This window comes from Hemiscyllium ocellatum, chromosome 29, assembly GCF_020745735.1.
Source record: "Hemiscyllium ocellatum isolate sHemOce1 chromosome 29, sHemOce1.pat.X.cur, whole genome shotgun sequence".
Taxonomy (NCBI): Eukaryota; Metazoa; Chordata; class Chondrichthyes; order Orectolobiformes; family Hemiscylliidae; genus Hemiscyllium; species Hemiscyllium ocellatum.
In genome coordinates this window covers 26,899,862-26,921,769 of record NC_083429.1, presented here as the reverse complement: position 1 = coordinate 26,921,769, position 21,908 = coordinate 26,899,862, and positions in this window count along the sequence as shown.

Sequence of the window (21,908 nt, the reverse complement as noted above, 5' to 3'; positions counted from 1 at the left end):
TGTCAGGGCAGGCCTCACCGCGCCACTGGCATTCTACTCAAACCGAGCATAGAAAGCATTGACCGCACCGGGGAGGGATGTGTCTTTGTGCTCTGCCTTGCTGTGCTTCATTTTGTCTCCTATAATGTTATCTAGGCCTTGCCACAGGTGGCAGCAGTCTGTTTGGGAGGGTTGGGTCTCTAACTTGGTGCAGTACTGCCTTCCTGATGGTTCCCAGCCAAATGGCCAATTTCACATTTTCCACCCCATATTCTATACATTTTTGACCACTCACTTAATCTATCTGTAGCTTCTGCAAATGAGAGAACAAAGAATGTCAAATGCTGGAAGTCTGAAGTCTGAAAGTCTGGAAAATCTGATAGAAAAACAGAAAATGCTGGAAAAAAAACTCAGCAGGTCTGACAGCATCAATGGAGAGAAAGAAGAGGCAACATTTTGGGTCCAGTGACCCTTCCTCAGAGCTGATTTTAGCTTGGAAAAGGTTGGTATTTATGCTAAAGATGGAATGGGTAGTGGGGAGGAGTAAAAGGTAGGTGAAGATGGAGCCCAGGGAGAGAGAAAAATAATTGGGCAGAAAAAGGAATTTGTTTTTGTTTCATGTTTTAACTCTCTAACATATCTTTTCCAGGCATGCCCACCTTGAAGACATCTGCTCCACTCTCTGTCAGGATTTCTATTCTAATCTTTTTTCTTGTTCGCCATCATTATCTTCGGTATCATTCCAAGTGATTGACAAGGTTTTTGCCAAAACCCGCTTCCACTGCCACATCACTTTCCTCGGTGACTGCTTTTGGCTCAGACTCATCCTACATGGATTCCAACAGAGGTTTCATCCTTCATGTTTTGAATCCATTCTGAATTACAGATATCTCTATAACAGTCACTCTTGCTGTATTCTGAGACCCACACTCTGCCATGCGTTGCCATACACATACTCTCTACATCCTGCTGACCTGAAAACACCTCATTTATGCCTTTTCACCATTTCCTATTAGCCAGCCAATCTCCTATCCACGCTACTTACACCATGAGCTTTTATTTTCCATGATAACTTCTTATCAAATATTTTCGGGAAATCTCAGTACAGTACATTCACCAATTCCCCTTTTTCCACAGCTTGTCCATTCCTCAAAGAATTCTAATACACTGGGTAAACATGATTTCCCTTCGACAAGACCGTGTTGAATGTACCTGATCACTTTGAAGTTATCTAAGTGCCTTGCTATAACTTTTTCAGTAATAGCTTCGAACATTCTCACTTTGATAGATTTTAAGCCAATTGGTCTGTAATTTCATGCTTCCCTGCTCCCTCTCTCTTTGAATAAAGAAGTTACAATCTAATGGGAAGTTTTGGAACAGTAAAATCAATATACTAGCTATCTTACTAACCACCTCGTTTTAGACCCTCATAAGAAGTCCATCAGGACTAGTCAGCCAGCAGCTTCAACAATTCATTCAATCTCACATCTCTGGTGATAACAAATTTCCTGCATTCTTTGCTCTTTTTATTATTTCCTGATTTGCAGCTACTTCTAGGGTAATATTTGTATCCTTGATAGTGAAGACTGATGCAAAGTACTGTTCAATTCATCTACCATCTCTTTATTTTTCATTATTAATTTCTCTTAGAAATACAGAAACTCATACTGTTTTTGATATTTCTGTTTCTCTTTATTTTGTTGTCATTTATCTGCTCATGTTTGCTGCTTTATGTTCTGCCCAACCTTCTGTTCTTTGCACATTCATATGTTTTTACTTCAGGTTTGACATAGCCTTTAATCTTTCTAGTTTAAAAAGAATGGTGGGTCTGTCTGTTGGAAATTTTTCACTCTTTGGAATATATTCTGCATGTTCTGAAGTAGCCCCTGACATACCTGCCACTGAATCTGTATTGATGTATTCTTGAACTTAATTCTCTGCTTTCATACCCTCATAATTGCCGAAGCTAAATTTTACAGAATAGTCTCTGATACACTCTCAGAGACTAGTCATTGCTGCCTAAGAGCATAAATACTGATAGAGTATTAACTTATCCTGTCTCACTCTTCGATGCAAGGTCTGATATAACCTACTGTCTGGTTGGTCTCTCTGGTTCTTTGTCCTGCTTAAGTCATTGGGACTTGTATGCACCGTCTCCTGCACCTTTCTCTCTATATCAGAGCAACCTGGACTCACAGTCTCCTGCAGAGAAAACGTATCAATTCCTTCAACTGTACTACATACTGTTTTCCTCCCAGCACTTGAACGTACCACAGTTAACACATCCACTGCAGTTACAGCATGGGCCAAAGCAGAAGACCTTTTCTGGACTGATGTGACTGTTTCCCAATTCAACATTTTCCATCCCTGATGCATCACAGTGTCTGTAATTCTGAGCCAAGGCTTCTTGAATCTCAAATTCTTATGGCACATTTTTCCAGTTCTTTCTCTTTATACACTTAAATAATCGTGTATGGAATGAGCTGCCAGAGGAAGTGGTGGAGGTTGGTACAATTGCAACATTTAAAAGGCATTTGGATGGGTATATGAATAGGAAGGGATATGGGCCGGGTGCTGGCAGGTGGGACTACATTGGGTTGGAATTTCTGGTCGGCGTGGACGAGTTGGACCGAAGGGTCTGTTTCCATGCTGTACATCTCTATGACTCTATAAATGCTTCTATGTTGTGAGAGAAAATTCCACATTTTAACCATTCTCTGAGAGGAAAGAAACTCCCATGAATTCACAAAGGAAATTACTGAAAATCCCTAGAGTGTGTGAGGGCAGGCCATTCGGCCTATTGAGTCCAAACCAATCCTCCAAAGAGCATCTCACCCAGACATATTCCCCAACCCTATCACCTTGCATTTCCCATGGCTAACACACCCAAGCTGCACATCCCTGGACACGATGGGCATTTTAACATGGCCAATCCTCCAACCTGCAGATCTTTGGACTGTGAGACGAAACAGGAGCACCAGGAGGAAACCCGTACAGACATAGGGAGCCTGAGGATGGAATCAAACCCAGGTTGTCAGTGCTATGAGGCAGCAGTGGTAACCACTGAGCCAATGTATCATTCACTTTTACATTATTTTATTGTTTTTAACTCATCAAGATCAGGCATCTTCTCTATACCTACCCCGTCTGTCCTTTTAAAATTTGAAAGATTTCTCTCAGGTTACAACTCAGTCTTTCCATTTATATAAAAAAGAGCTCTGACATGTTTACTTTTACCTCATGGGTATAAACTCTCAATTCCAAAATCATCCCTGACATCTTTGTGCATCATTTTCAATGTCTCTTTCTCCTTTCTTTCATACAGAAAACAAGATTCTGCATTTGTAAACAGTCAGCATATCATTTAGACTCACTGATTAATTAAAATCTTCGCATAGTGTCCAGTGGGCTTTATCCAGGAAATTTATGAAGAAATTTAGCAGCATTTTCATTTTGAAATGATTACACTTCAGCTCCATAACAAAACACAGCAATGAAAAAAATTTATAATATCCTGAGTCAAGTAATTTAGTTTTGAAGCAGGGTGCTGATGTTGTGATTATATTATGCTATCTATTTTGCCTTAAGTGACTCAAGGGATCCTGAAGATCATGCCAGCCTTTTGTATGACATGCTTTTAAACATAATTTTGTTTCGGAAGATAATTAATTTGAGAAGCATTGTATCAATTTACTGAGATGGTTAACTCCCAGATTTTATTAAGATTTAAACCATTTGTGCCAATTTCAAAGAGTCACTCAATTTTTCTTGATTAATGCAGATAAGAAAAGGGTGCACTTGCACTACCTTTACATTTATATTCAGTTGAGTACACCAGAAACTTAAGTGAATATTTTAAAAATTGATGACAGAAGAGTGTTATTAAAGGAATAAGGCTCTGGAAGGGATCTTGACCCTCTTTCAATTTTGCCTTTTATATTCCTCCATTTCTTCCTGTAACCCTACAACTGGAGGGGGGTGGGGGTGGGGTGGGGGGGAGGTGGGTGGTGGTGTTGGAGGTGGTCATACCTCCATCTATCTCTGCCCTAAGCTCTGGACTTTCTTTTCTGTACTTAACCTTTAACACAGCCCTTCAAACCTACCTCCTTAATCATGTTTTCATATGATCTGTGTTAAATGGCTGCCTAAGGTACTTGCAGCAAACATAGGGGTCACATAATGATGGCAAACCAACCAGCATAATTCGTAGAATTGTATTCCTTCCAAACATTCCTCTTTTCAGGAAAAAAACTAAAACTCACACATGGTCATTTGCAGTGACGAAGTATGCAAGTCACATGGTCAGTAAATACCATTATAGTTCACTATCAAAACTGTACATTAGTTCTAGTCAGTGTTATTTTCCTCAGTCTCTGCATACACAGACTTTATGTCCTACAGCTCACCTAATGGTACGTGTGTATGTATGTTAACATTTTTTCTGATACCTAATTGCCCCTAGAGTTAGAGTTACAGATCATTCTTTGGGAATTGCCATTCCCTTGGTGAATGTCATTGCCATAGTAACTGTTGTAGATTATTTTCAGTTCCTAGAGAATTTGTCCTTTTGTACACTGTGCAACTGCAGAGACCAAAGCTTCCTGTTCAACCTCCTGTCGTGATGATATGGATTCTCTAGTTGTACATGGATGTCTACATTTGTGAAAGTAGATCAGAATGTTTACAGTCACCACATGTGATTGAGGTGACAGCAGCATAACCCAGGTCCCAAAGAGCCACCTGATACTTGCAGACACCATCGAATGTTTACACTCAGACTGGTTCTGCAATGCTCAACCTTTTCAATGGCTTGGTAGTATTGTCAAAGTTAAATATAGCTTTCTGTCTTTTTGCCATGATTTTATAAGTCATGCCTGTAACGATTTTTGTTTCATTGCTAGATGGGTAGTGTAATATTTATCTTTAGATTGGCCTATTTTCCATGCCTTCAGTGTTTCTCCATGCAAGGATTGCCTAGTGCAGGCCTGTGCTGGGTTTGCTTGGTTTCTTTATGATTCCTTCGTGGATTTTTCACTTGTGCCCAGGCTTTTCATTTCACTGTGGATATGATGTATATTCTTGAATTTCCCAATCCTTTATGAAGCAGTTGAATGCGTAATTTGTGAAAAGAGGGCATTGTCAATCATCATCAAATCTGGAATGTTGTAATGACTGAAATGTATGCTTTTGGGCTTTCTACAATCACACTGGTAATTGTTGATGTCATCTGGTCTAACTTCTAATTGCCAGTAAAGCAACCGATGGTGACAAGTTAATCAGTTCCTGTGAGAATGAAAAGGTTTTGTGCAAACTTCATCACTGGTCTATTTAGAATGCTGTGTGTGACTCTTTATCTTGCTTAAGCTAACATTCATTATGCGACTAAGTAGCCAAATTAAAGGTAACATGTGGTCATTTACCCACAATAATTACAAGCACAAAATACATTGGTCAATGTGGTCCTAATTTTTGCTCATCTTTGACCAGTAGGGTACTTCTCTTTACTTTCTCTGACTAGCATAAATCACCTCATGACTTGCCTAGATTTGTTTTCGCATCTCTTTTCTCATGTCCTTAGGGATAACACATTTCCTTTGTACAATATGCCATCTAAGACCATTTGTCTCTGTTTGCCCAAAACTCTCTTGTACTGACAGGTGTATCTTGATGCTTTCAAGCAATCCTTTCATCATTCCTTGCAACAGAAGTGGGAGATGCAAATTATGTTGTGTAGTTTGCTTGACTTGAACAAAATGGTGGCCTTTCAGATTAAACATCTTTGCTGAGGTTGATGAAATCCAGACCATGTCAAGCTGGTGGTTCTCACTGAATCTGGAAGATATAGGACTTTGTCTTAGCATCCTCCAAATTCTTCACAAGGAGTGCTCACTTATTCAATGTCATATCGAGATGATTGATCTGTACATGCAGTTACTTTCAAGATGCTTCCATATGCCTTGCTCAGCCTCCATTGTCAATTTGTCTCCTCCAAACAGATATTGATTAAAATGCTCATAAGCAAATACAATAACTGGGCACTCCTTCTCAAGGCTTGTGGCTTCTTTCAGTTTACACTTGCTGGTTGCAAGTGGTTGTCCTTCCTACAGAAAGATTTCTGAAAGTCCTGTCTCAGTACCATTACACTACACAATGACATTGTTAATAACATCATAGCTCTCCAGTATTAGTATTTTTGTCACTGGTTGCTTGATTCTAGTGAAAACACTAGGAAACATTTTATTTAATATCTCAAATCTACTATACATGCTTTATAGTGAGCTTGTAATGAGGTTCACACTCTGATAACAAATTAGGAAGATATTTAATAAAAGGTTCAAGAATCTAACAGATCACTGCACTACTTTAATATCTGTTGGTTGTTGCATCTCTAATGCAACTCTCATCCTGTTACGCTCCAGGCAAAATCTGTTCACTGCCAATTGTTACTGACCAGACCAGACTCCCTCAAAACATTTCAAGAAAGTAGCCCATACCCTAACTTTGCTAATTGTTTTAAGCAGGTGTAATGCACATATTCCAGGAGCAAGGCACCTGGTCAAACCACTTCGATTTAAACAAAACAGAATTCATTTACAAGATTACTGGATAAAATACAAAACAAAGAGAACAAATTCCGAATAACTGAACCTATCTGAAAACTCAACAGATTATCCCAACTTAATGATGTTTTTCCAAATACTTGCAACAACACCAATAAACACACCTTGGCAAAAAAGGTACAATTAAACGCAGGGTCTTACAGATGAGATGTCAAAGAGAGAGGAGGATCAGTATGGACCTGCTTCTTTGGGTCCAGCAGCTTTTACAGCTGTCTGACTGCTTTCAGTGAATAGCCAGACCAAACCAAACCAGAGAAAAACTGAGCTGGGAGAACTGCCCACTCCTCTTTCATTGTTCTTTTTTTAACTTAGAAGTATTTTGCTGTTAGCTATAATCAAATTGGACCTAAAACTCTTCAAACTTAGACTTTTCAGAGTCTGTGTCTTTTATGACCTCTCTGAAAAATAATGATAAGGACACCATAACCTTGTTAAAGAAGCAGCATCTTCACACAGTGTTTACATGATTTCAGACATCCTCAATTGTATCTTTTCCTTGTTCAGCTTCAGGTTCAACTGGAGAGCTCTGTCCAGCCGTGATAGTGAATTATGAGCATGGTCTGCAATGACTTCTATAGTTGTTTCTCTGTTTCCATGGACTACCAAATCATCCACAATGGCTTCCACACCAGGAGGATCACTGACTGCCTTGTGTTATCAACCTGCATAGTCTTCTGGACCAGCGAAGGTACAAAATGGCTTGCATCTGTAATATAATTAGAAAACTGCTGCTTTCATCTAGGTTCACATGCCAGTAATCATCTTTCATAACAACAGAAGGTAAAACCTGCATCACCTTGTGAAAACATTGCTTCAATGCTTGTTATGTGGGAGTGACTTTCATTCAAAGCTTTATGGAAATGCTTTGGATTCACAAATACTCTTAGTTTCAAAGGTTCGTTCACTACTACTGTGCTGCTAGTCCAGCCTGTGTGTGTACCACATCAACCTGTTGAATAGCATTTGACCCATACCAACTTCCTATGTATCCAACTAATCCTACATTCCCCATGGCTAGCCTACACATCCCTGGACACTGTGGACAATTTAGCACAGGCAAACCATTTAACCAACACATCTTTGGGAGGAAACCAGAGTACTCAGAGGAAACCCAACAGACATGGGGAAAATGTACAGACTCCATATGGACAGATGGAATCGAACCCAGGTCTTTGTGCTGTGAGGCAGCAGTGCTGACCACTGAGCCTTTGTGCTGCCCCCCTGACATCTGACTCATTGTTTTACTCTTCTAGCATGATTTTCTTGACGAGAACTGGAATGTTTTCTTGGCAGATGCTGTCAAAGACCTGACTCATCTATTTCAAGATTACATTTACCAAAAGTCATCCTAAAGTAACGAAACCTATATTAGGATCAGATTAGCACCTCGTGGTTTAGTGACCTGTGATGGGCGAAATCTTTTCATGAGGATTTAAGGTGACAAGTCTTGCTTCAGATGAGATGTATGGATTCTGCTTAATTTCTACTATCTGGAATTCCAAATTATAATTTTTCCCATTGCTTCGGCCTTCCAGCTTTATGCATGCTCTTGGGGTTGGTAGTCTTCCATCAAATAGCCCCAAGCAAATCTTCAACTGATTCATTTTTGAATCACTATCTTGAACCACTTCACACAACTTGTGATAATGTAGGAACCACCAGTGTGTCTTTGGCACTACACATCCACTTGTTTCTCACCTTCTGCGGTCACCATTTTGGAGGCACAAACCATTTATCACGTCTAGATTAGATTAGATTAGATTAGATTGCCTACAATGTGGAAGTAGGCTCTTTGGGCCAACAAGTCCACACCGGCCCTTCAAAGAGAAACCCACTCCCCTATGTTTACACCTGATTAATCCACCTAACACTATGGACAATTTAGCATGGCCAATTCACCTGACCTGCACATCTTTGGACTGTGGGAGGAAACCGGAGCACCCAGAAGAAACCCACGAAGACACGGGGAGAATGTGCAAAGACAGACAGTTGCCCAGAGTGGGAATTGAGCCCAAGTCTCTGGTGCTGTGAGGCAGCAGTGCTAACCACTGAGCCACAGTGCTGCCCCAAACTTTGAGACCTGCTGATGTCAACCTATGTATAGTGTAAAGTGATTTTGTCAGAATGGTATTTTGTAGCTGCCATTTTTATTGGCTTGCTTTGTTCTTTGCAGCCAACTACTTTTGTGCAAAGTGATTCAGTGTCTTCAAGTTAGAAAAGTACTTCCCCTTGTGGACTCTGCCTTTTTTTTGCTCATCTGAGGTTCTCTGCAATGTTCACATCCTGCCCTCTGGCCTTGGTTTTTCTGATAAATTTTCCTCTAATTGAATTTTGCAGGATATTGTTCTCATTCAGCCGAGAAAGTCTCTCAGTATGATACAAATCCACACCTTTTCTCCCATTAATACTCTGTAGCTTATGTTTGACAGCTGAGAGTGTGGTGCTAGAAAAGCACAGCAGGTCAGGCAGCATCCGAGGAGCAGCTGAATCAACGTTTCGGGCAAAAGCCCTTCATTAGGAATGATGCTGGGAGCCTTGGGAGTGGAGAGATAAATGAGAGGGAACAGGGCTGTGAGGAAGGTAGCTGAGAGTGCAATAGGTGGATGGAGGTGGGGGTAAAGTGATAGTTTGGAGGGGGGGTGTTGCAGATAGATGGGAAGGAAGATGGACAGATGGGACGGGTCATGAGGATGGTGCTGGGTTGGACGATTGGAACTAGGGTAAGGTGGGGGGGAGGGGAAATGAGGAAACTGGTGAAATCCACATTGATGCCATGGGGTTGGAGGGTCCTGAAGCGGAAGATGAGGCATTCTTCCTCCGGGTGTCAGTTGGTAAGGGAGTGGCAATAGAGGAGGCCCAGGACCTCGGCAGAGTGGGAGGAGGAGTTGAAGTGTTCGGCCATGGACAGTGGGGTTGGTTGGTGTGGGTGTCCTGGATATGTTCTCTGAAGCGTTCTGCAAGTAGGTGTCCTGTCTCCCCAATTTAGAGGAAACTTAATTGAGAGCAACAGATACAGTAAATGACACATGCGGAAGTGCAGGTGAAACTTTGATGGATGTGGAAGACTGCTTTGGGACCTTGGACGGAGGTGAGGGAGGAGGTGTGCGTGCAGGCTTTGCAAATCCTAACGTGGCACAGGAAGGTGTCGTAGGGGAAGGTGTGTTGTTAGGGGGCATGGACCTGACCAGGTAGTCGTGAAGGGAATGGTCTTTATGAAAAGTGGATAGGAGTGGGAGGGCAATATATCTCTGGTGGTGGGGTCCATTTGTAGGTGGCAGAAATGGTGGAGGATGATGCAATGTATATGGAGGTTGGTGGGGTGGATGGTGAAGACCGGGTGGGGGGGGGGAATTCTGTCCCTATTGCAGTTGGAGGGTGGGGATGGAGGGCAGAGGTGCGGGTAGTGGATATAATGTGCTGGAGGGCATCATCAACCGTGTGGGAAGGGAAATTGCAGTTTTTAAAGAAGGAGGCCATCTGGTGTGTCCTGCTACTATGAGGAGGTTGAACAGTTCATCAACTTCACCAACGCATTCCACCCTGACCTTAAATTCACCTGGATGATCTCTGACACCTCCCCCCACTCCCCTTCCTGGACCTCTCCATCTCCATCAACAGTTACCAACTCAACACAGACATTTTCTATAAACCCACCGACTCCCACAGCTACCTGAAATACACCTCCGCCCATTCTGCCTCATGTAAAAATGCTATCACTTATTCCCAATTCCTCCGCCTCTACCACACCTGCTCTCCAGAGGACGAGTTCCACCACAGAACACACCAGATGACCTCCTTCTTTAATAATCGCAGTTTCCCCTCCCATGTGGTAGATGATGCACTCCAGTGCATCTCATCCACTTCCCACACCTCTGCCTTCGAACCCCACCCCTCCAACCACAACAAGAACAGAACCCCCCTCGTTCTCACCTTTGAACCCACCAATCTCTGTATGCATTGCATTATCCTTAGCCATTTCCACCATCTATAAACGGACTCCACCACCAGAGATACATTTCCATTCCCACCCCTTTTTGCATTCTGTAAAGACCGTTCCCTCCACGATACCTTAGATTAGATTAGACTTACAGTGTGGAAACAGGCCCTTCGGCCCAACAAGTCCACACCGACCCGCCGAAGCGCAACCCACCCATACCCCTACATTTACCCTTTACCTAACACTACGGGCAATTTAGCTTGGCCAATTCACCTGACCTGCACGTCTTTGTGACTGTGGGAGGAAACCGGAGCACCCGGAGGAAACCCACGCAGACACGGGGAGAACGTGCAAACTCCACACAGTCAGTCGCCTGAGTCGGGAATTGAACCCGGGTCTACAAGCGCTGTGAGGCAGCAGTGCTAACCACTGTGCCACCGTGCCGCCTCGTCAGGTCCACGCTCCCCAACAACCCACCCTACACCCTCCCCTGCCACCCTCCCCTGAGCCTACACCTCCCCTCTCACCTCCATCCAAGGCCCCAAAGGAGCCTTCCACATCCATCAAAGTTTCACCAGCATGTCCACACATGTCATTTACTCAATCTGTTGGTCTCAATGCAGATTCCTCTATATTGGAGAGACAGGATGCCTACTCACAGAGCACTTCCAAGAACATTTCCAGGATACCTGCACCAACCAACCCCACCGTCCATGGCTGAACACTTTAACTCCCCCTCCCACTTCGCCGAAGACATGCAGGTTCTGGGCCTCCTCCATCACCATTCCCTTACCACCCGACGCCTGGAGGGATAACACATGATCTTCTGCCTTGGGACACTCCAACCCCATGGCATTAATTTGGATTTCACCAGTTTCCTCATTTCCCCTCACACCACCTTATCCCAGTTCCAATCTTTCAGCTCAGCAATGCCCTCATGACCTGCCCTACCTGTCTATCTTCCTTCTCACCTACTCATTCCACCCTCCCCTTTGACCTATCTCCATTACTCCCATCTCCACCAACCTATTGCACTTCCAGCTACCTTCCCCTAGCCCCATCCCTCCCATATAACTCTCTACCCCCAAGGCTCCCAGCATCATTCCTGTTGAAGGGCATTTGCCTGAAACATCGATTTTCCTGCTCCTTGGATGCTGCCTGACCTGCCTGATTTCCAGCATTAGTAGTCCTCGCTTTCAACGAGCTAATGTTTGACATTCTCAGAGATTCTGTATATGTTGTTGGCTTTTCTCTCTCAGCAGATGTGCACTCATGCAGGTCTTATGCTTAAGACAATCCTATCTTCAGTGGAATCATCTTTCTGGTGCTAAAACCCTCAGGATTCAGCCAGGTAGAAACATAGGAAAAAGGAGCAGGAGTAGGCCATTCTATATGTTGAACCAGCTCTGTCATTCAGTATGATCTTAGCTGAATCTTTATTTCACAGCAATATTCCTACTTTCTCCACATTCTCTGACAGATTTGAAGTCTTTTTTAAAAAGTGAGTATATTCAGTCATTTGGCTGCCATAGCCTTTTGTGGTAGAGAATTCCGTAAGTACTTTGTATCTAAGATGGTGCCATGAGGCAGGATATTGTAAACTAGTCACTGTACTCCTGTGCTTCTGAACTTGAGTACATGTTATAATAATCTAACTTTAATTCTAAGTGTTACAAAGTCAAAAGAGTGTATCCTCACTTTAAGTTAGACAGAGCTTTCCAAGTTTTAAAGTAAATTTAAAATACAGTCAAAGCTGCCAGAGAACAGAACACCTAAAGATGGGCTGTTCCAAAATATTACATGCTGCAAATGGTTTTTAAATGGATACCTGAGTTCAAAGTTTGTGAGAAGATTTGTAGCTTGGGTGCTCATTGTTGTGGTTCTGTTCACCGAGCTGGGAATTTGTGTTGCAGACATTTCATCCCCTGTCTAGGTGACATCCTCAGTGCTTGGGAGCCTCCTGTGAAGTGCTTCTGTTATGTTTCCTCAGGCATCTATACTATAAATGCCGGAGGAAACATCATAAAAGCGCTTCACAGGAGGCTCCCAAGCACTGAGGATGTCACCTAGACAGGGGACGAAACGTCTTCAAAACAAATTCCCTGCTTGGCGAACAGAACCACAACAACAGATACCTGAGTTTTGGTTGCTGTTTTGACAACAATTCAAATTTAACCAATCAATTCAAAATATGCTCACAATGCTAAAACCCCATTGAGTTTGAATTTACTGCATTGACAACATCGGATGAATGAGAAGGAGCAATGTTAAGAGTATAAAAAAGTGAGATGTTGAGAAATGGTTCACACAACTGCCACAGAGCTGAAGAGCAAATGCCATCCGAAGAAATAACCATCTTGCGTTCAAAGAAATTTCAGAAGGCACTATCTATCAAAGGTACCTTTTCCTTGAAAAGTATTACAAAGTAGGAAGATGATCCAGGGAGAAGACAGCAGCCCAGAAGGAAGACAGGAATGAAGACAGCATGAGAGGCCGTATGCACTTTGAAAAATTAAGTTACTGTAATGGTTCATAATTGTGTCATTGGAACAGCATATTAATAGAATTGTGTTCAGCTAAGGGATAATGGTTAGGGGCAAGAGTGTTCAGTTTGTTAATAGCTTTGGTTAGTGTTCCCTGTTCTGGTGAAATAAATAAATTGGTCCTTTTTATATATACAGTAGATATCAGGGATCTTCGTTCTTTCACACATTTTTAACAGATTACAAAGCGAGGAGATCTTTTCTGGCTGTTTGGTTGTAATTAGTAGAGGGGTCCATTCTCCCCATCGTAACACTAAGGTGCATAACTCTTTCAGTGAAGAATCTTTGTTTACAGTGCTAAATACCCTAACACGTATCCCATGTCTGTGACTCTGAATTCTCGATACTATTAATACAGGAGAAACATCCTCCCTGCATTGAATCTGTCCAGCCCTGTTAGAATTTGACAGGTTTATTCAGATCAACTCTGATCTTTCTCAACTCTGATCTGACTGGGCCTGTATTCACTAAATTCTCCTCGCAGAATAGAGTTGTCTTTTCTAGTAATAAGTCAGTAAGTACCTGCTGCACAATTATAACAAGTAGATCCTTTCTTAGGTAAGAAAATCAAAACTGCACTCAATATTCCAATATGGTCTCTCCAATGTCCAGCATGACTGATGTGAGACATCCCTATTCCTGATCTCAGATCTTCTTGCAAAAAAAGACCAATATACCAATTGTTTACTGCACCTTCCAGTCTACTTTAATTGACTGGTGCACCAGGATATCCATGCTCCTTTGGGCATCTACATTTCCTAATATATCATTATTTAAATAATCCGCTATCTTTTTACTTTTTGCACCATAGTGCATAACTTCAGATGTAACTGTGTTGTCCTGCATCTGTTATCCTGTCTGCCATTCACTTAACTTGTCTAAATTAGCATGAAGCCTCTTTGCATCCTCCTCATAAAACTCAATCCCTACCAGTTTCATGTCACTAGCAAACATAAAAGTGTTGCATTGGATTACCTCACCCAGGTCATTTGTATGTGTTGTGAATAGCTCGGGCCCAAGCACTGATTGTTGCAGTACCCCTCCCAGTCCCTGACTGCCCCTAGGGAAAATACTCATGAATTTGCCTTCTCTATTCCCTCTTTGTTAATCAATTCTCAATCCTTGCCAATATATCAACCCCATTCCATGTACTTTAATATTGTCTCTGATCCTTTTAGGAAGGACTTTACCAAAAGCCTTCTGAAAATCCAAAACACCACATCCACTAGTTCTCCCTCATCGATTTAGTTATAGAGATATCAGCACTTGCATATTCTGATCAGTAGTCTCACTTTCTGCAAGATCTGATACTTAAGATATCCCATTCATCAGTAATGTAAACATAAACTTGAAAGTATGCTTTCAAAGCCCTCAGAACCTCTGCAGTCTGGCTTTTCTACATCTCAGTTAAACATGGGTTGCAATAGCTTGTAGAAATCTTTCATGACCACTGATATAAGATCGTGACTCTTATCTGCTCGGGCTTTTCAAATTATTTCAGGCGCTATTTTATAGTTTTGTTTTTGAGAATGGGAAAATTTTAAGTTTGTTTTCTATCTCCATGCACTTCCACATCACATAGCGGAAAATGCACATGGATTTTGACTGACCAATAAATACAAAGTTGCAGATTACAATTGTCATTTTACTTTCCCCTTGCTGTTTCTTTCAGTAGCTAATTCTCCTGCAGCTCTGAAAATCCATACATATTCAGCTGCTCCATTCCTGTCACCATGTTTTAAGTGATGTCTTTTTATCAGTTGCCATAGACTGCATACAAAGACAATTACAGTAGAGTTAGAGGTCACAACACTATGCTAAACCAGCCAGTACTTTAACATGATTACATTTTTCCTAACAAGCAAGCATTTGATCAATTCTCCTCACCTTGGCTATTTGACTTAATGCCAAACTTTGTTGCACAATAACCTTGTAATGCTTTGTTATATCAAAACCATTATATGAATACAAGCTGTTAATTATGCTCTCCTGGAACAAAGATTCACCAATATCAAGTCAAGAATCAAGGGCCTGCTCCTAAACAGTTGAAAAATGAATAAAATTTGCCTGAGACTTTCTTCTGTGTATTTCCAGTTAATGAGGAATCACTGTTTGAATGCAAATGCTGAGAATTTGATCCTTACATGTTTATTTAATGCTGAAAATGTGTTGCTGGAAAAGCGCAGCAGGTCAGGCAGCATCCAAGGAGCAGGAGATTCGATGTTTCTGCAGTCTGCAGTCCTCACTTTCTCCATGTTTATTTAATGGTCAAACACACATATCAGCAGATCTTGTTGCATTACTTTCTTTAAAAAATAAAATAAAGAATGGATTTGCATAAATAGAATAAAATAATATATTAATATAATATTCTTTCCATCATTTGGATTTCCCAAAGTACTTTAAGATCTTCTGAGGAAGAGTTATTATTGTTATCTAGATAGATGTCAAAACAAAATTGCACACAATGAGACCAGATAAAATATATATTCTTTTAGATTACTTACAGTGTGGAAACAGGCCCCTCGGCCTAACAAGTCCACACTGACCCGCCGAAGCGCAACCCACCCCCCCTACATTTACCCCTGCCCCTATCACTACGGGCAATTTAGCATGGCCAATTCACCATCTTTGGACTGTGGGAGGAAACCGGAGCACCCGGAGTAAACCCACGCAGACACTGGGAGAATTTGCAAACTCCACACAGTCAGTTGCCTGAGGAGGGAATTGAACCCGGATCTCTGGCGCTGTGAGGCAGCAGCGCTAACCACTGTGCCACCATGCCGCCCACGTGGCACAAAACATGTGGCACAAACTGGCTGGTTGTCCTGACAAAGGGCCTTTGCCCGAAACGTCGATTCTTCTGCTTCTCAGTTGCTGCCTGAGAGTTGCTGTGCTTTTCCAGCATCACAGTCCCAACTCTAATCTCCATCATTAGCCGCCCTTACTTTCATAATGTGCCACCCTTACTGTTGTCATAATGTGCTCAGTGGCCGATGGAATTGATTCGAATGGATAACTGCTAAATGTAGTTTTAGCTTTAAAATTCTTCGTAGTTCTGTTGTTGTACTGGCTACATATATGCTAATACTATATGATATAAGTCTGAAAGAAACTGGTGGCTTTAAGATACAATCTCCAGAGATCATAATTGGTTGCAGAGATTTATCAAGCACGTCCCAGAGCACTAATAACCAATTAATAAAAAAAAAGTTTCAATTTCAGCTGAAGGATGTTGCATTTTCAGTGTTAACTTCTGCCTTGGTCCAGTGATAGGAAGCTTATCTGAGTGCCAAAAGCTATAAAAGGCCTAAGCATGTTGGTCCAGATAACAATTAAGACTAGTAAAACGCACTACTATAACAAATCAATTTGGAGAGGAATCTCAAATATGCTCTGTAAAATATGGACATTAAGTTGTTGCTGTCTGCATTCCTAACTTTAACCCATCCCCATTGTCTTGACTGCACTGCTACCTCATTAACATATTTGGGATTTAAATGTGTGATGTCGGTGTATAGACTGACTAGACTTGTTGGACATATGTAAGCAATGATTTAACAATGCGAGACACTTCATGTATGGCTCTCTAGCCTTGAAGAACAGCTTTTTAATGTTGTGAAGTCTCATTCTTTCATATTGTAATTGCTTGAAAATTTTGTTGAATGTTTCAATTGCCTCCACCACTCTCGCATAATTGCATTCCTGAGCTAAAACATGAAAGGCTTTTTCTCACGTCACTTCTTTCTCTTTTGCCAATGACTTTAGATGGTCCCCTCTTGTTCATAATCATTTCGTTGGTGGTGATAGTTTCCCTCATCTACTCTGTTCTCCTGACTTGGATTACCTCTATCAGATCTCCTCTCAACCTTCTGTTTTCTAAGGAGAGTAGTTCTAACTTCTCCAATGTATGTTCGGAATTGAAATTCCTTCTCCCTGGAACATATCTTGGAATTAGTTCTGTACTATCTCCATTGCCTAAAGTGTAAGACCTAGAATTGATCACAATACTCCAACTGAGGCCAAACTAATCCTCTTGTTCTTGTTCTCTATGCCAAAACTATAAAGCCATTCTGCCTATCGAGTCTGTTTGGCCGTTCAATCACAAATGATCTGCTTCTCAATTCATTCTCCTGTCTCCTCCCAATTACCATTGATTGCCTAACTAATCAAGACCCATCTATCTCTCTCTTAAAGATACTCAATGACTTGGCCTCCACAACCTTCTGCAGCAATGAGTTCCACAGATTAACCACCCTATGCCTGAAGAAATTCCTCTTCATCCAAGTTCTAAAACATTGCCCCTTTGCTGAGCCTTGGGGTCCCAGTCTCTCCTATTAGTGGAAATATCTCCTTTGCAGCCACTCTCTCCAGGCCTCTCAGTATTCTGTAAGTTTCAATCAGACCGCACTTATTCCTTCTAAACTCCACTGAGTTTCAATCCAGACCCTTCATTCCAGGACCATTTATGTGAACCTTCTCTACAGCCCTCCAATGTCAGCACATCCTTAGATACAGGGCTGAAAGCAACTCACAATATTCCAAACACGGGTTGACCAGGGTCTTGCAGACTTGGCAGTGCATCTCTACCCTGGTATTCTAGCCCTCTCAAAAAGAACGCTAACATTGCATTTGCCTTCCTAACTGCCAACTTAATCTGCCTGTTAATCCTGAACTGGGGCTCCTAAGTACCTTTGTGATTCAGATTAACAAAGCCTTTCCAATTTAAAAAAATAGTCTATGCCTCTATTCTTCCCAGCAAAGTGCATAACCTGACATTTTCCACACTGTATTCCAACTGCAATGTCTTGTACCCACTTTTCAAGCCTGTCCAAGTTCTTCTGCAGACTCCCCATTTCCTCAACACCACCTGCCCTTCCACATAATTTTGTATCATCTGTAAAGTTGGCAACAATGTTCTCATTCCTTCATTCAGATTGTTGGGGTATAATGTGAAAAGTTGTGGTCATAGCACTGACCCCTGTGGAACTCCAGTCGCCACCTTGTAAAAGGTCCCTTTATCCTTACTCTCTGCCTGTGTCAGTCAGCTAATCCTCTATCCACGCCAGTACATTCCTCCTAACACTCCCAGAAGCGTGCATGATACCACAGATGCCATTTTGGAAGCAAAGCAACACATATAGAGGAAATAAAAATGGGCATTCTAAATCCAAATTTATGGTCTGCAGTGAGGTTTCTTCAATGTATTCACTTGATGACCTACATGGTTGTTTGACCTACTCTCCTAAATCTGGTTGTCTCTCAAAATTCCACAACAGTATTTGTGGGTAGTTGTAAGCATAGGAAATATTTAGTACTATTTGTTCATCACTTATTGCAAATTCCAAATATAATCAAGGCTGACACATCAGTGCATTAGTAGGGGAGTGCTAGATTTTTGAAGGTACTATCTTTTTGGTGAGAACTTCAACAATGATATTCTCAAGTGAAGACATAAGATGTGTTAATAATGTTCAAGGAAGAGCAAGAACACTCTCCTGAAATCCTGGTTGATATTTATTCCTCAATTAGTAGCTCTAAAATCAACTATTAACCACATGATACTGAGAAAGGAACTTACTATTATTATGGCATATGAGTGATTGTATTTCTAAAGTACTTCAGAGGTTGTCAGAGGGTTTAAATAAAGTTCTCAGTGTTTTAGGTCTGTGAAAATGATTTGTAGATGGAACAACATATTTGGTAATCATGAATGAATGGTTTACATTGTCCAATCAGGTGACTGTGTGAAATGTAAAGATCTCATTCAATTTTAAGGGTACAAATATCATTCATATGAAACTATCTCCAAGCTATATTCTGCCTCCAAAATTTGATCTGATAATTACAACAAGGACAAATGGAAAAAAAAGGAATTTGTCACAAAATTTCACTCACCCATTTTGTGTAACAAAGTTCCCTTAAGCTGGATGCTCTCAGTTGGAAATTCTACTCTCAAAAGTCTCAACAAATGAACAGACTTTAAAGAATAGCTGCTGAAGTGGTTAATATTTTATTTGATCTTTAGAATTGCAATTTTGCTGGGATGTAGCTTTGATCTTAAGATTACAAATTAAAATTTTGCTTCAATTAATGTGAGCATTACCTTCTGTGAATGAGATTTTTAATTAGGTAAGTTATGAATAAATTCTTCCATTATCTTTAATGGAGCCCAGGCAAGACTTTGATTTCACTGAACTGACATCGAAAAGCATTCTTAAAATCCACCCAGTTGTACTGGTTGGAGGCTGTGACTGGTGTGGCTGACTCTACACTTGAGTGGGACATTTAATTGCTTTTTTTGTGACCTGATATTCCTCTAGCTGCGCATGGTGGTACAAATAAAATGCCTGCCTCAGAGGTATTCCTGAAATATGGCTATTACAGTGATGATTGGAGAAGCTCAGGAGAGGTTGTGCTGAAAGAGTCAATTGTTAGGTCGCAGCATTTGAGGCCTGAAGGTGAGTAGACTTCAAAAATTGGTTGGGGAGCAGGGGGATGATCCATTACGCAAAGTCCAGAGTGCAAGCTACTCATGCTGTGACTCAAGGAACACTTCAGTGTATAGAGAAGGGTTCATTGAGGGTTCAAAAAACTAGAAGAAAAGAAAACTGTTTACAAATTTCAAAAGGGTCACACATAAAAGCACAACTGTTCCCATATCAATATGGTTAGTTCTAAATGGGATTTTGCACATGGATTGAAGAGGATTTGCACAGGCAACATTGGTGTCACACCTAATCTACATAATGAACAGTTTCCATTGTTTGTACAACTGCAAGCTGTGAGTTTCTGTTTGGAAACAGAGTTCCATCAAGCCTCATAAACCGTTGTTCCTGTACATCTCTCATAAGAAACACTGCGTTGAACAAGATATTGTGAACTTAAAAGGACATTTGAGGTGCTGTATGCTTTTAAAGAGATGCATTGGGCTGAATTTTGCCAACACAGCAGCAAAATGCCAATTTTGGGAAGTTTCATGGAAGGTTTCTCACTGTGAGCTCTAGCGAGTTGTCTTGTGTAATGCACACCACTTACTTCATTAGGCCTGCACCATAACTCTGTATTCATGCTACGGCGCTCTCACAAGTGATGGAAGTACTCATTGCTGCTGGAACCTTTCAGGTTTCCTATTGTGTGTGTCATGCTTAAGTCTCAGCTGTGCACCAGGTTAAAAACCTACCCAGACAGGAATACCCTTTCACAGTAGTTTTAGTGGGAAGGAAATGAAAATGAAAATCTTTTGAGAGCACATAAGAGGCACTTCATTGCAAACTGAAGTTCACATTCATCATTGTATGACCTGTCTGACTGTCAAAATAACTGCCACTATAAGAACCAAGCTACACAGACGATCAGCCTTTACCACCATATTATATTCAAACTCTTTCTAAGGGGAATGTCTTTCTTTACCTAGCATTCAGCATAACACAACTTCTTGTCATTGCTCAGAACTGATCATGGCCCACCCTCTGACTAAACTGGAAGTGCAGCCTTAGGATCCCTTCAGTGTAGAAGCAGGCCATTCAGCCCATTGAGTCCACACCAACTCTCTGAACTGCACACCAGCCAGACCAACCGCTATTGCATTTCCCTTGGCCAATCCACTTAGCTTGCACACCCTGGAACAATTGAGCATGGCCAATCCATTCTAACCTGCACATTTTTGAACTATGGGAGGAAACGCAAGTTAAAAAAGGAGAAATGCAAACTCCACACAGACAGTCACCCGAGGGTGGAATCAAACCCTGGTTCCTGGCACTGTGAGGCAGCAGTACTAACCGCTGTGCCACCACAGTGCCTTGACCAAAGAATGACCAGGTCCCTGACTGATATCTGTGCAATTCCTCACTGAGTTATCATTAATCTTCTGTCTGTTCATATCCTGGACTTAATGATATGGAACCCCTAATCCTGACTGCCTCAGGCACCTGACTGACCATGCCCAAGTCCCTGAACTTAATTCAAATAATGTCCTTGACTTACTGTACTGGGTACCCCCAGACTGATGACAGTTCCCCTTCAATTGGCTGAAGGTTACTCCCTTTAGACTTCAGCACATGGCCAATTATAAAATACATTCATTGTGTTTGAAACATAATCTTCTGGCACGTGCTACAGTTGTGAGAGTGATGTGCCATAAAGAAATATGTTCACTTCTTTTGACAGATCACTCTGCCAACTATGAGAAGCTGCCTGACTTTTTGTATGAACCAAGAAGCAAGGAAAAACAGGAATATATTGAGCCTGTAAGGTCTGAATGATACAGAACAAAAAATGGGAAGTCAAGGGTTCTATGAGCACCCATGTTGACACAGAGTGAATGCTGAGACAGCAAGTGATGACACCTGAGATTGACCATATCTCCAATTCATGAAGTGGCCATCTGTCCCTGCACACAAAGCACCTGGCAGCCATATTGGAAAGGACAGTGTTGACGCACTCCAAAGGGCAGAATTGAAGTGGACAACTATAAGTGGGTCAGAGATATGCCGTGATGATGTGGTGAGGGTCAGGCGTGTATGATGTCAACTTTCAGGATCAGAGAAGGAGGAGACCCCAACGCCACCAGTTCCCACTCCGACTTTCCTGATCGGAATTGTCACTGTCCTGATCCGCATAGTGGAATAGTGAAGTGCTTAAAAATGAGGTGCAATTAGTCATTAGTAAGATGTTAATGCATGGAAATGTGCCCTTTGCTGCTCCCTTTTGACATTCTCAACTCAACTGTTCAAACTTGGCAGCAAAAGGGACTTTTTTTTTAGCCAGACAGCTATTTCCAGCAATAGCAAAGGACATAGGTTTGAAAATGTTGTTCTTTGTACTAGC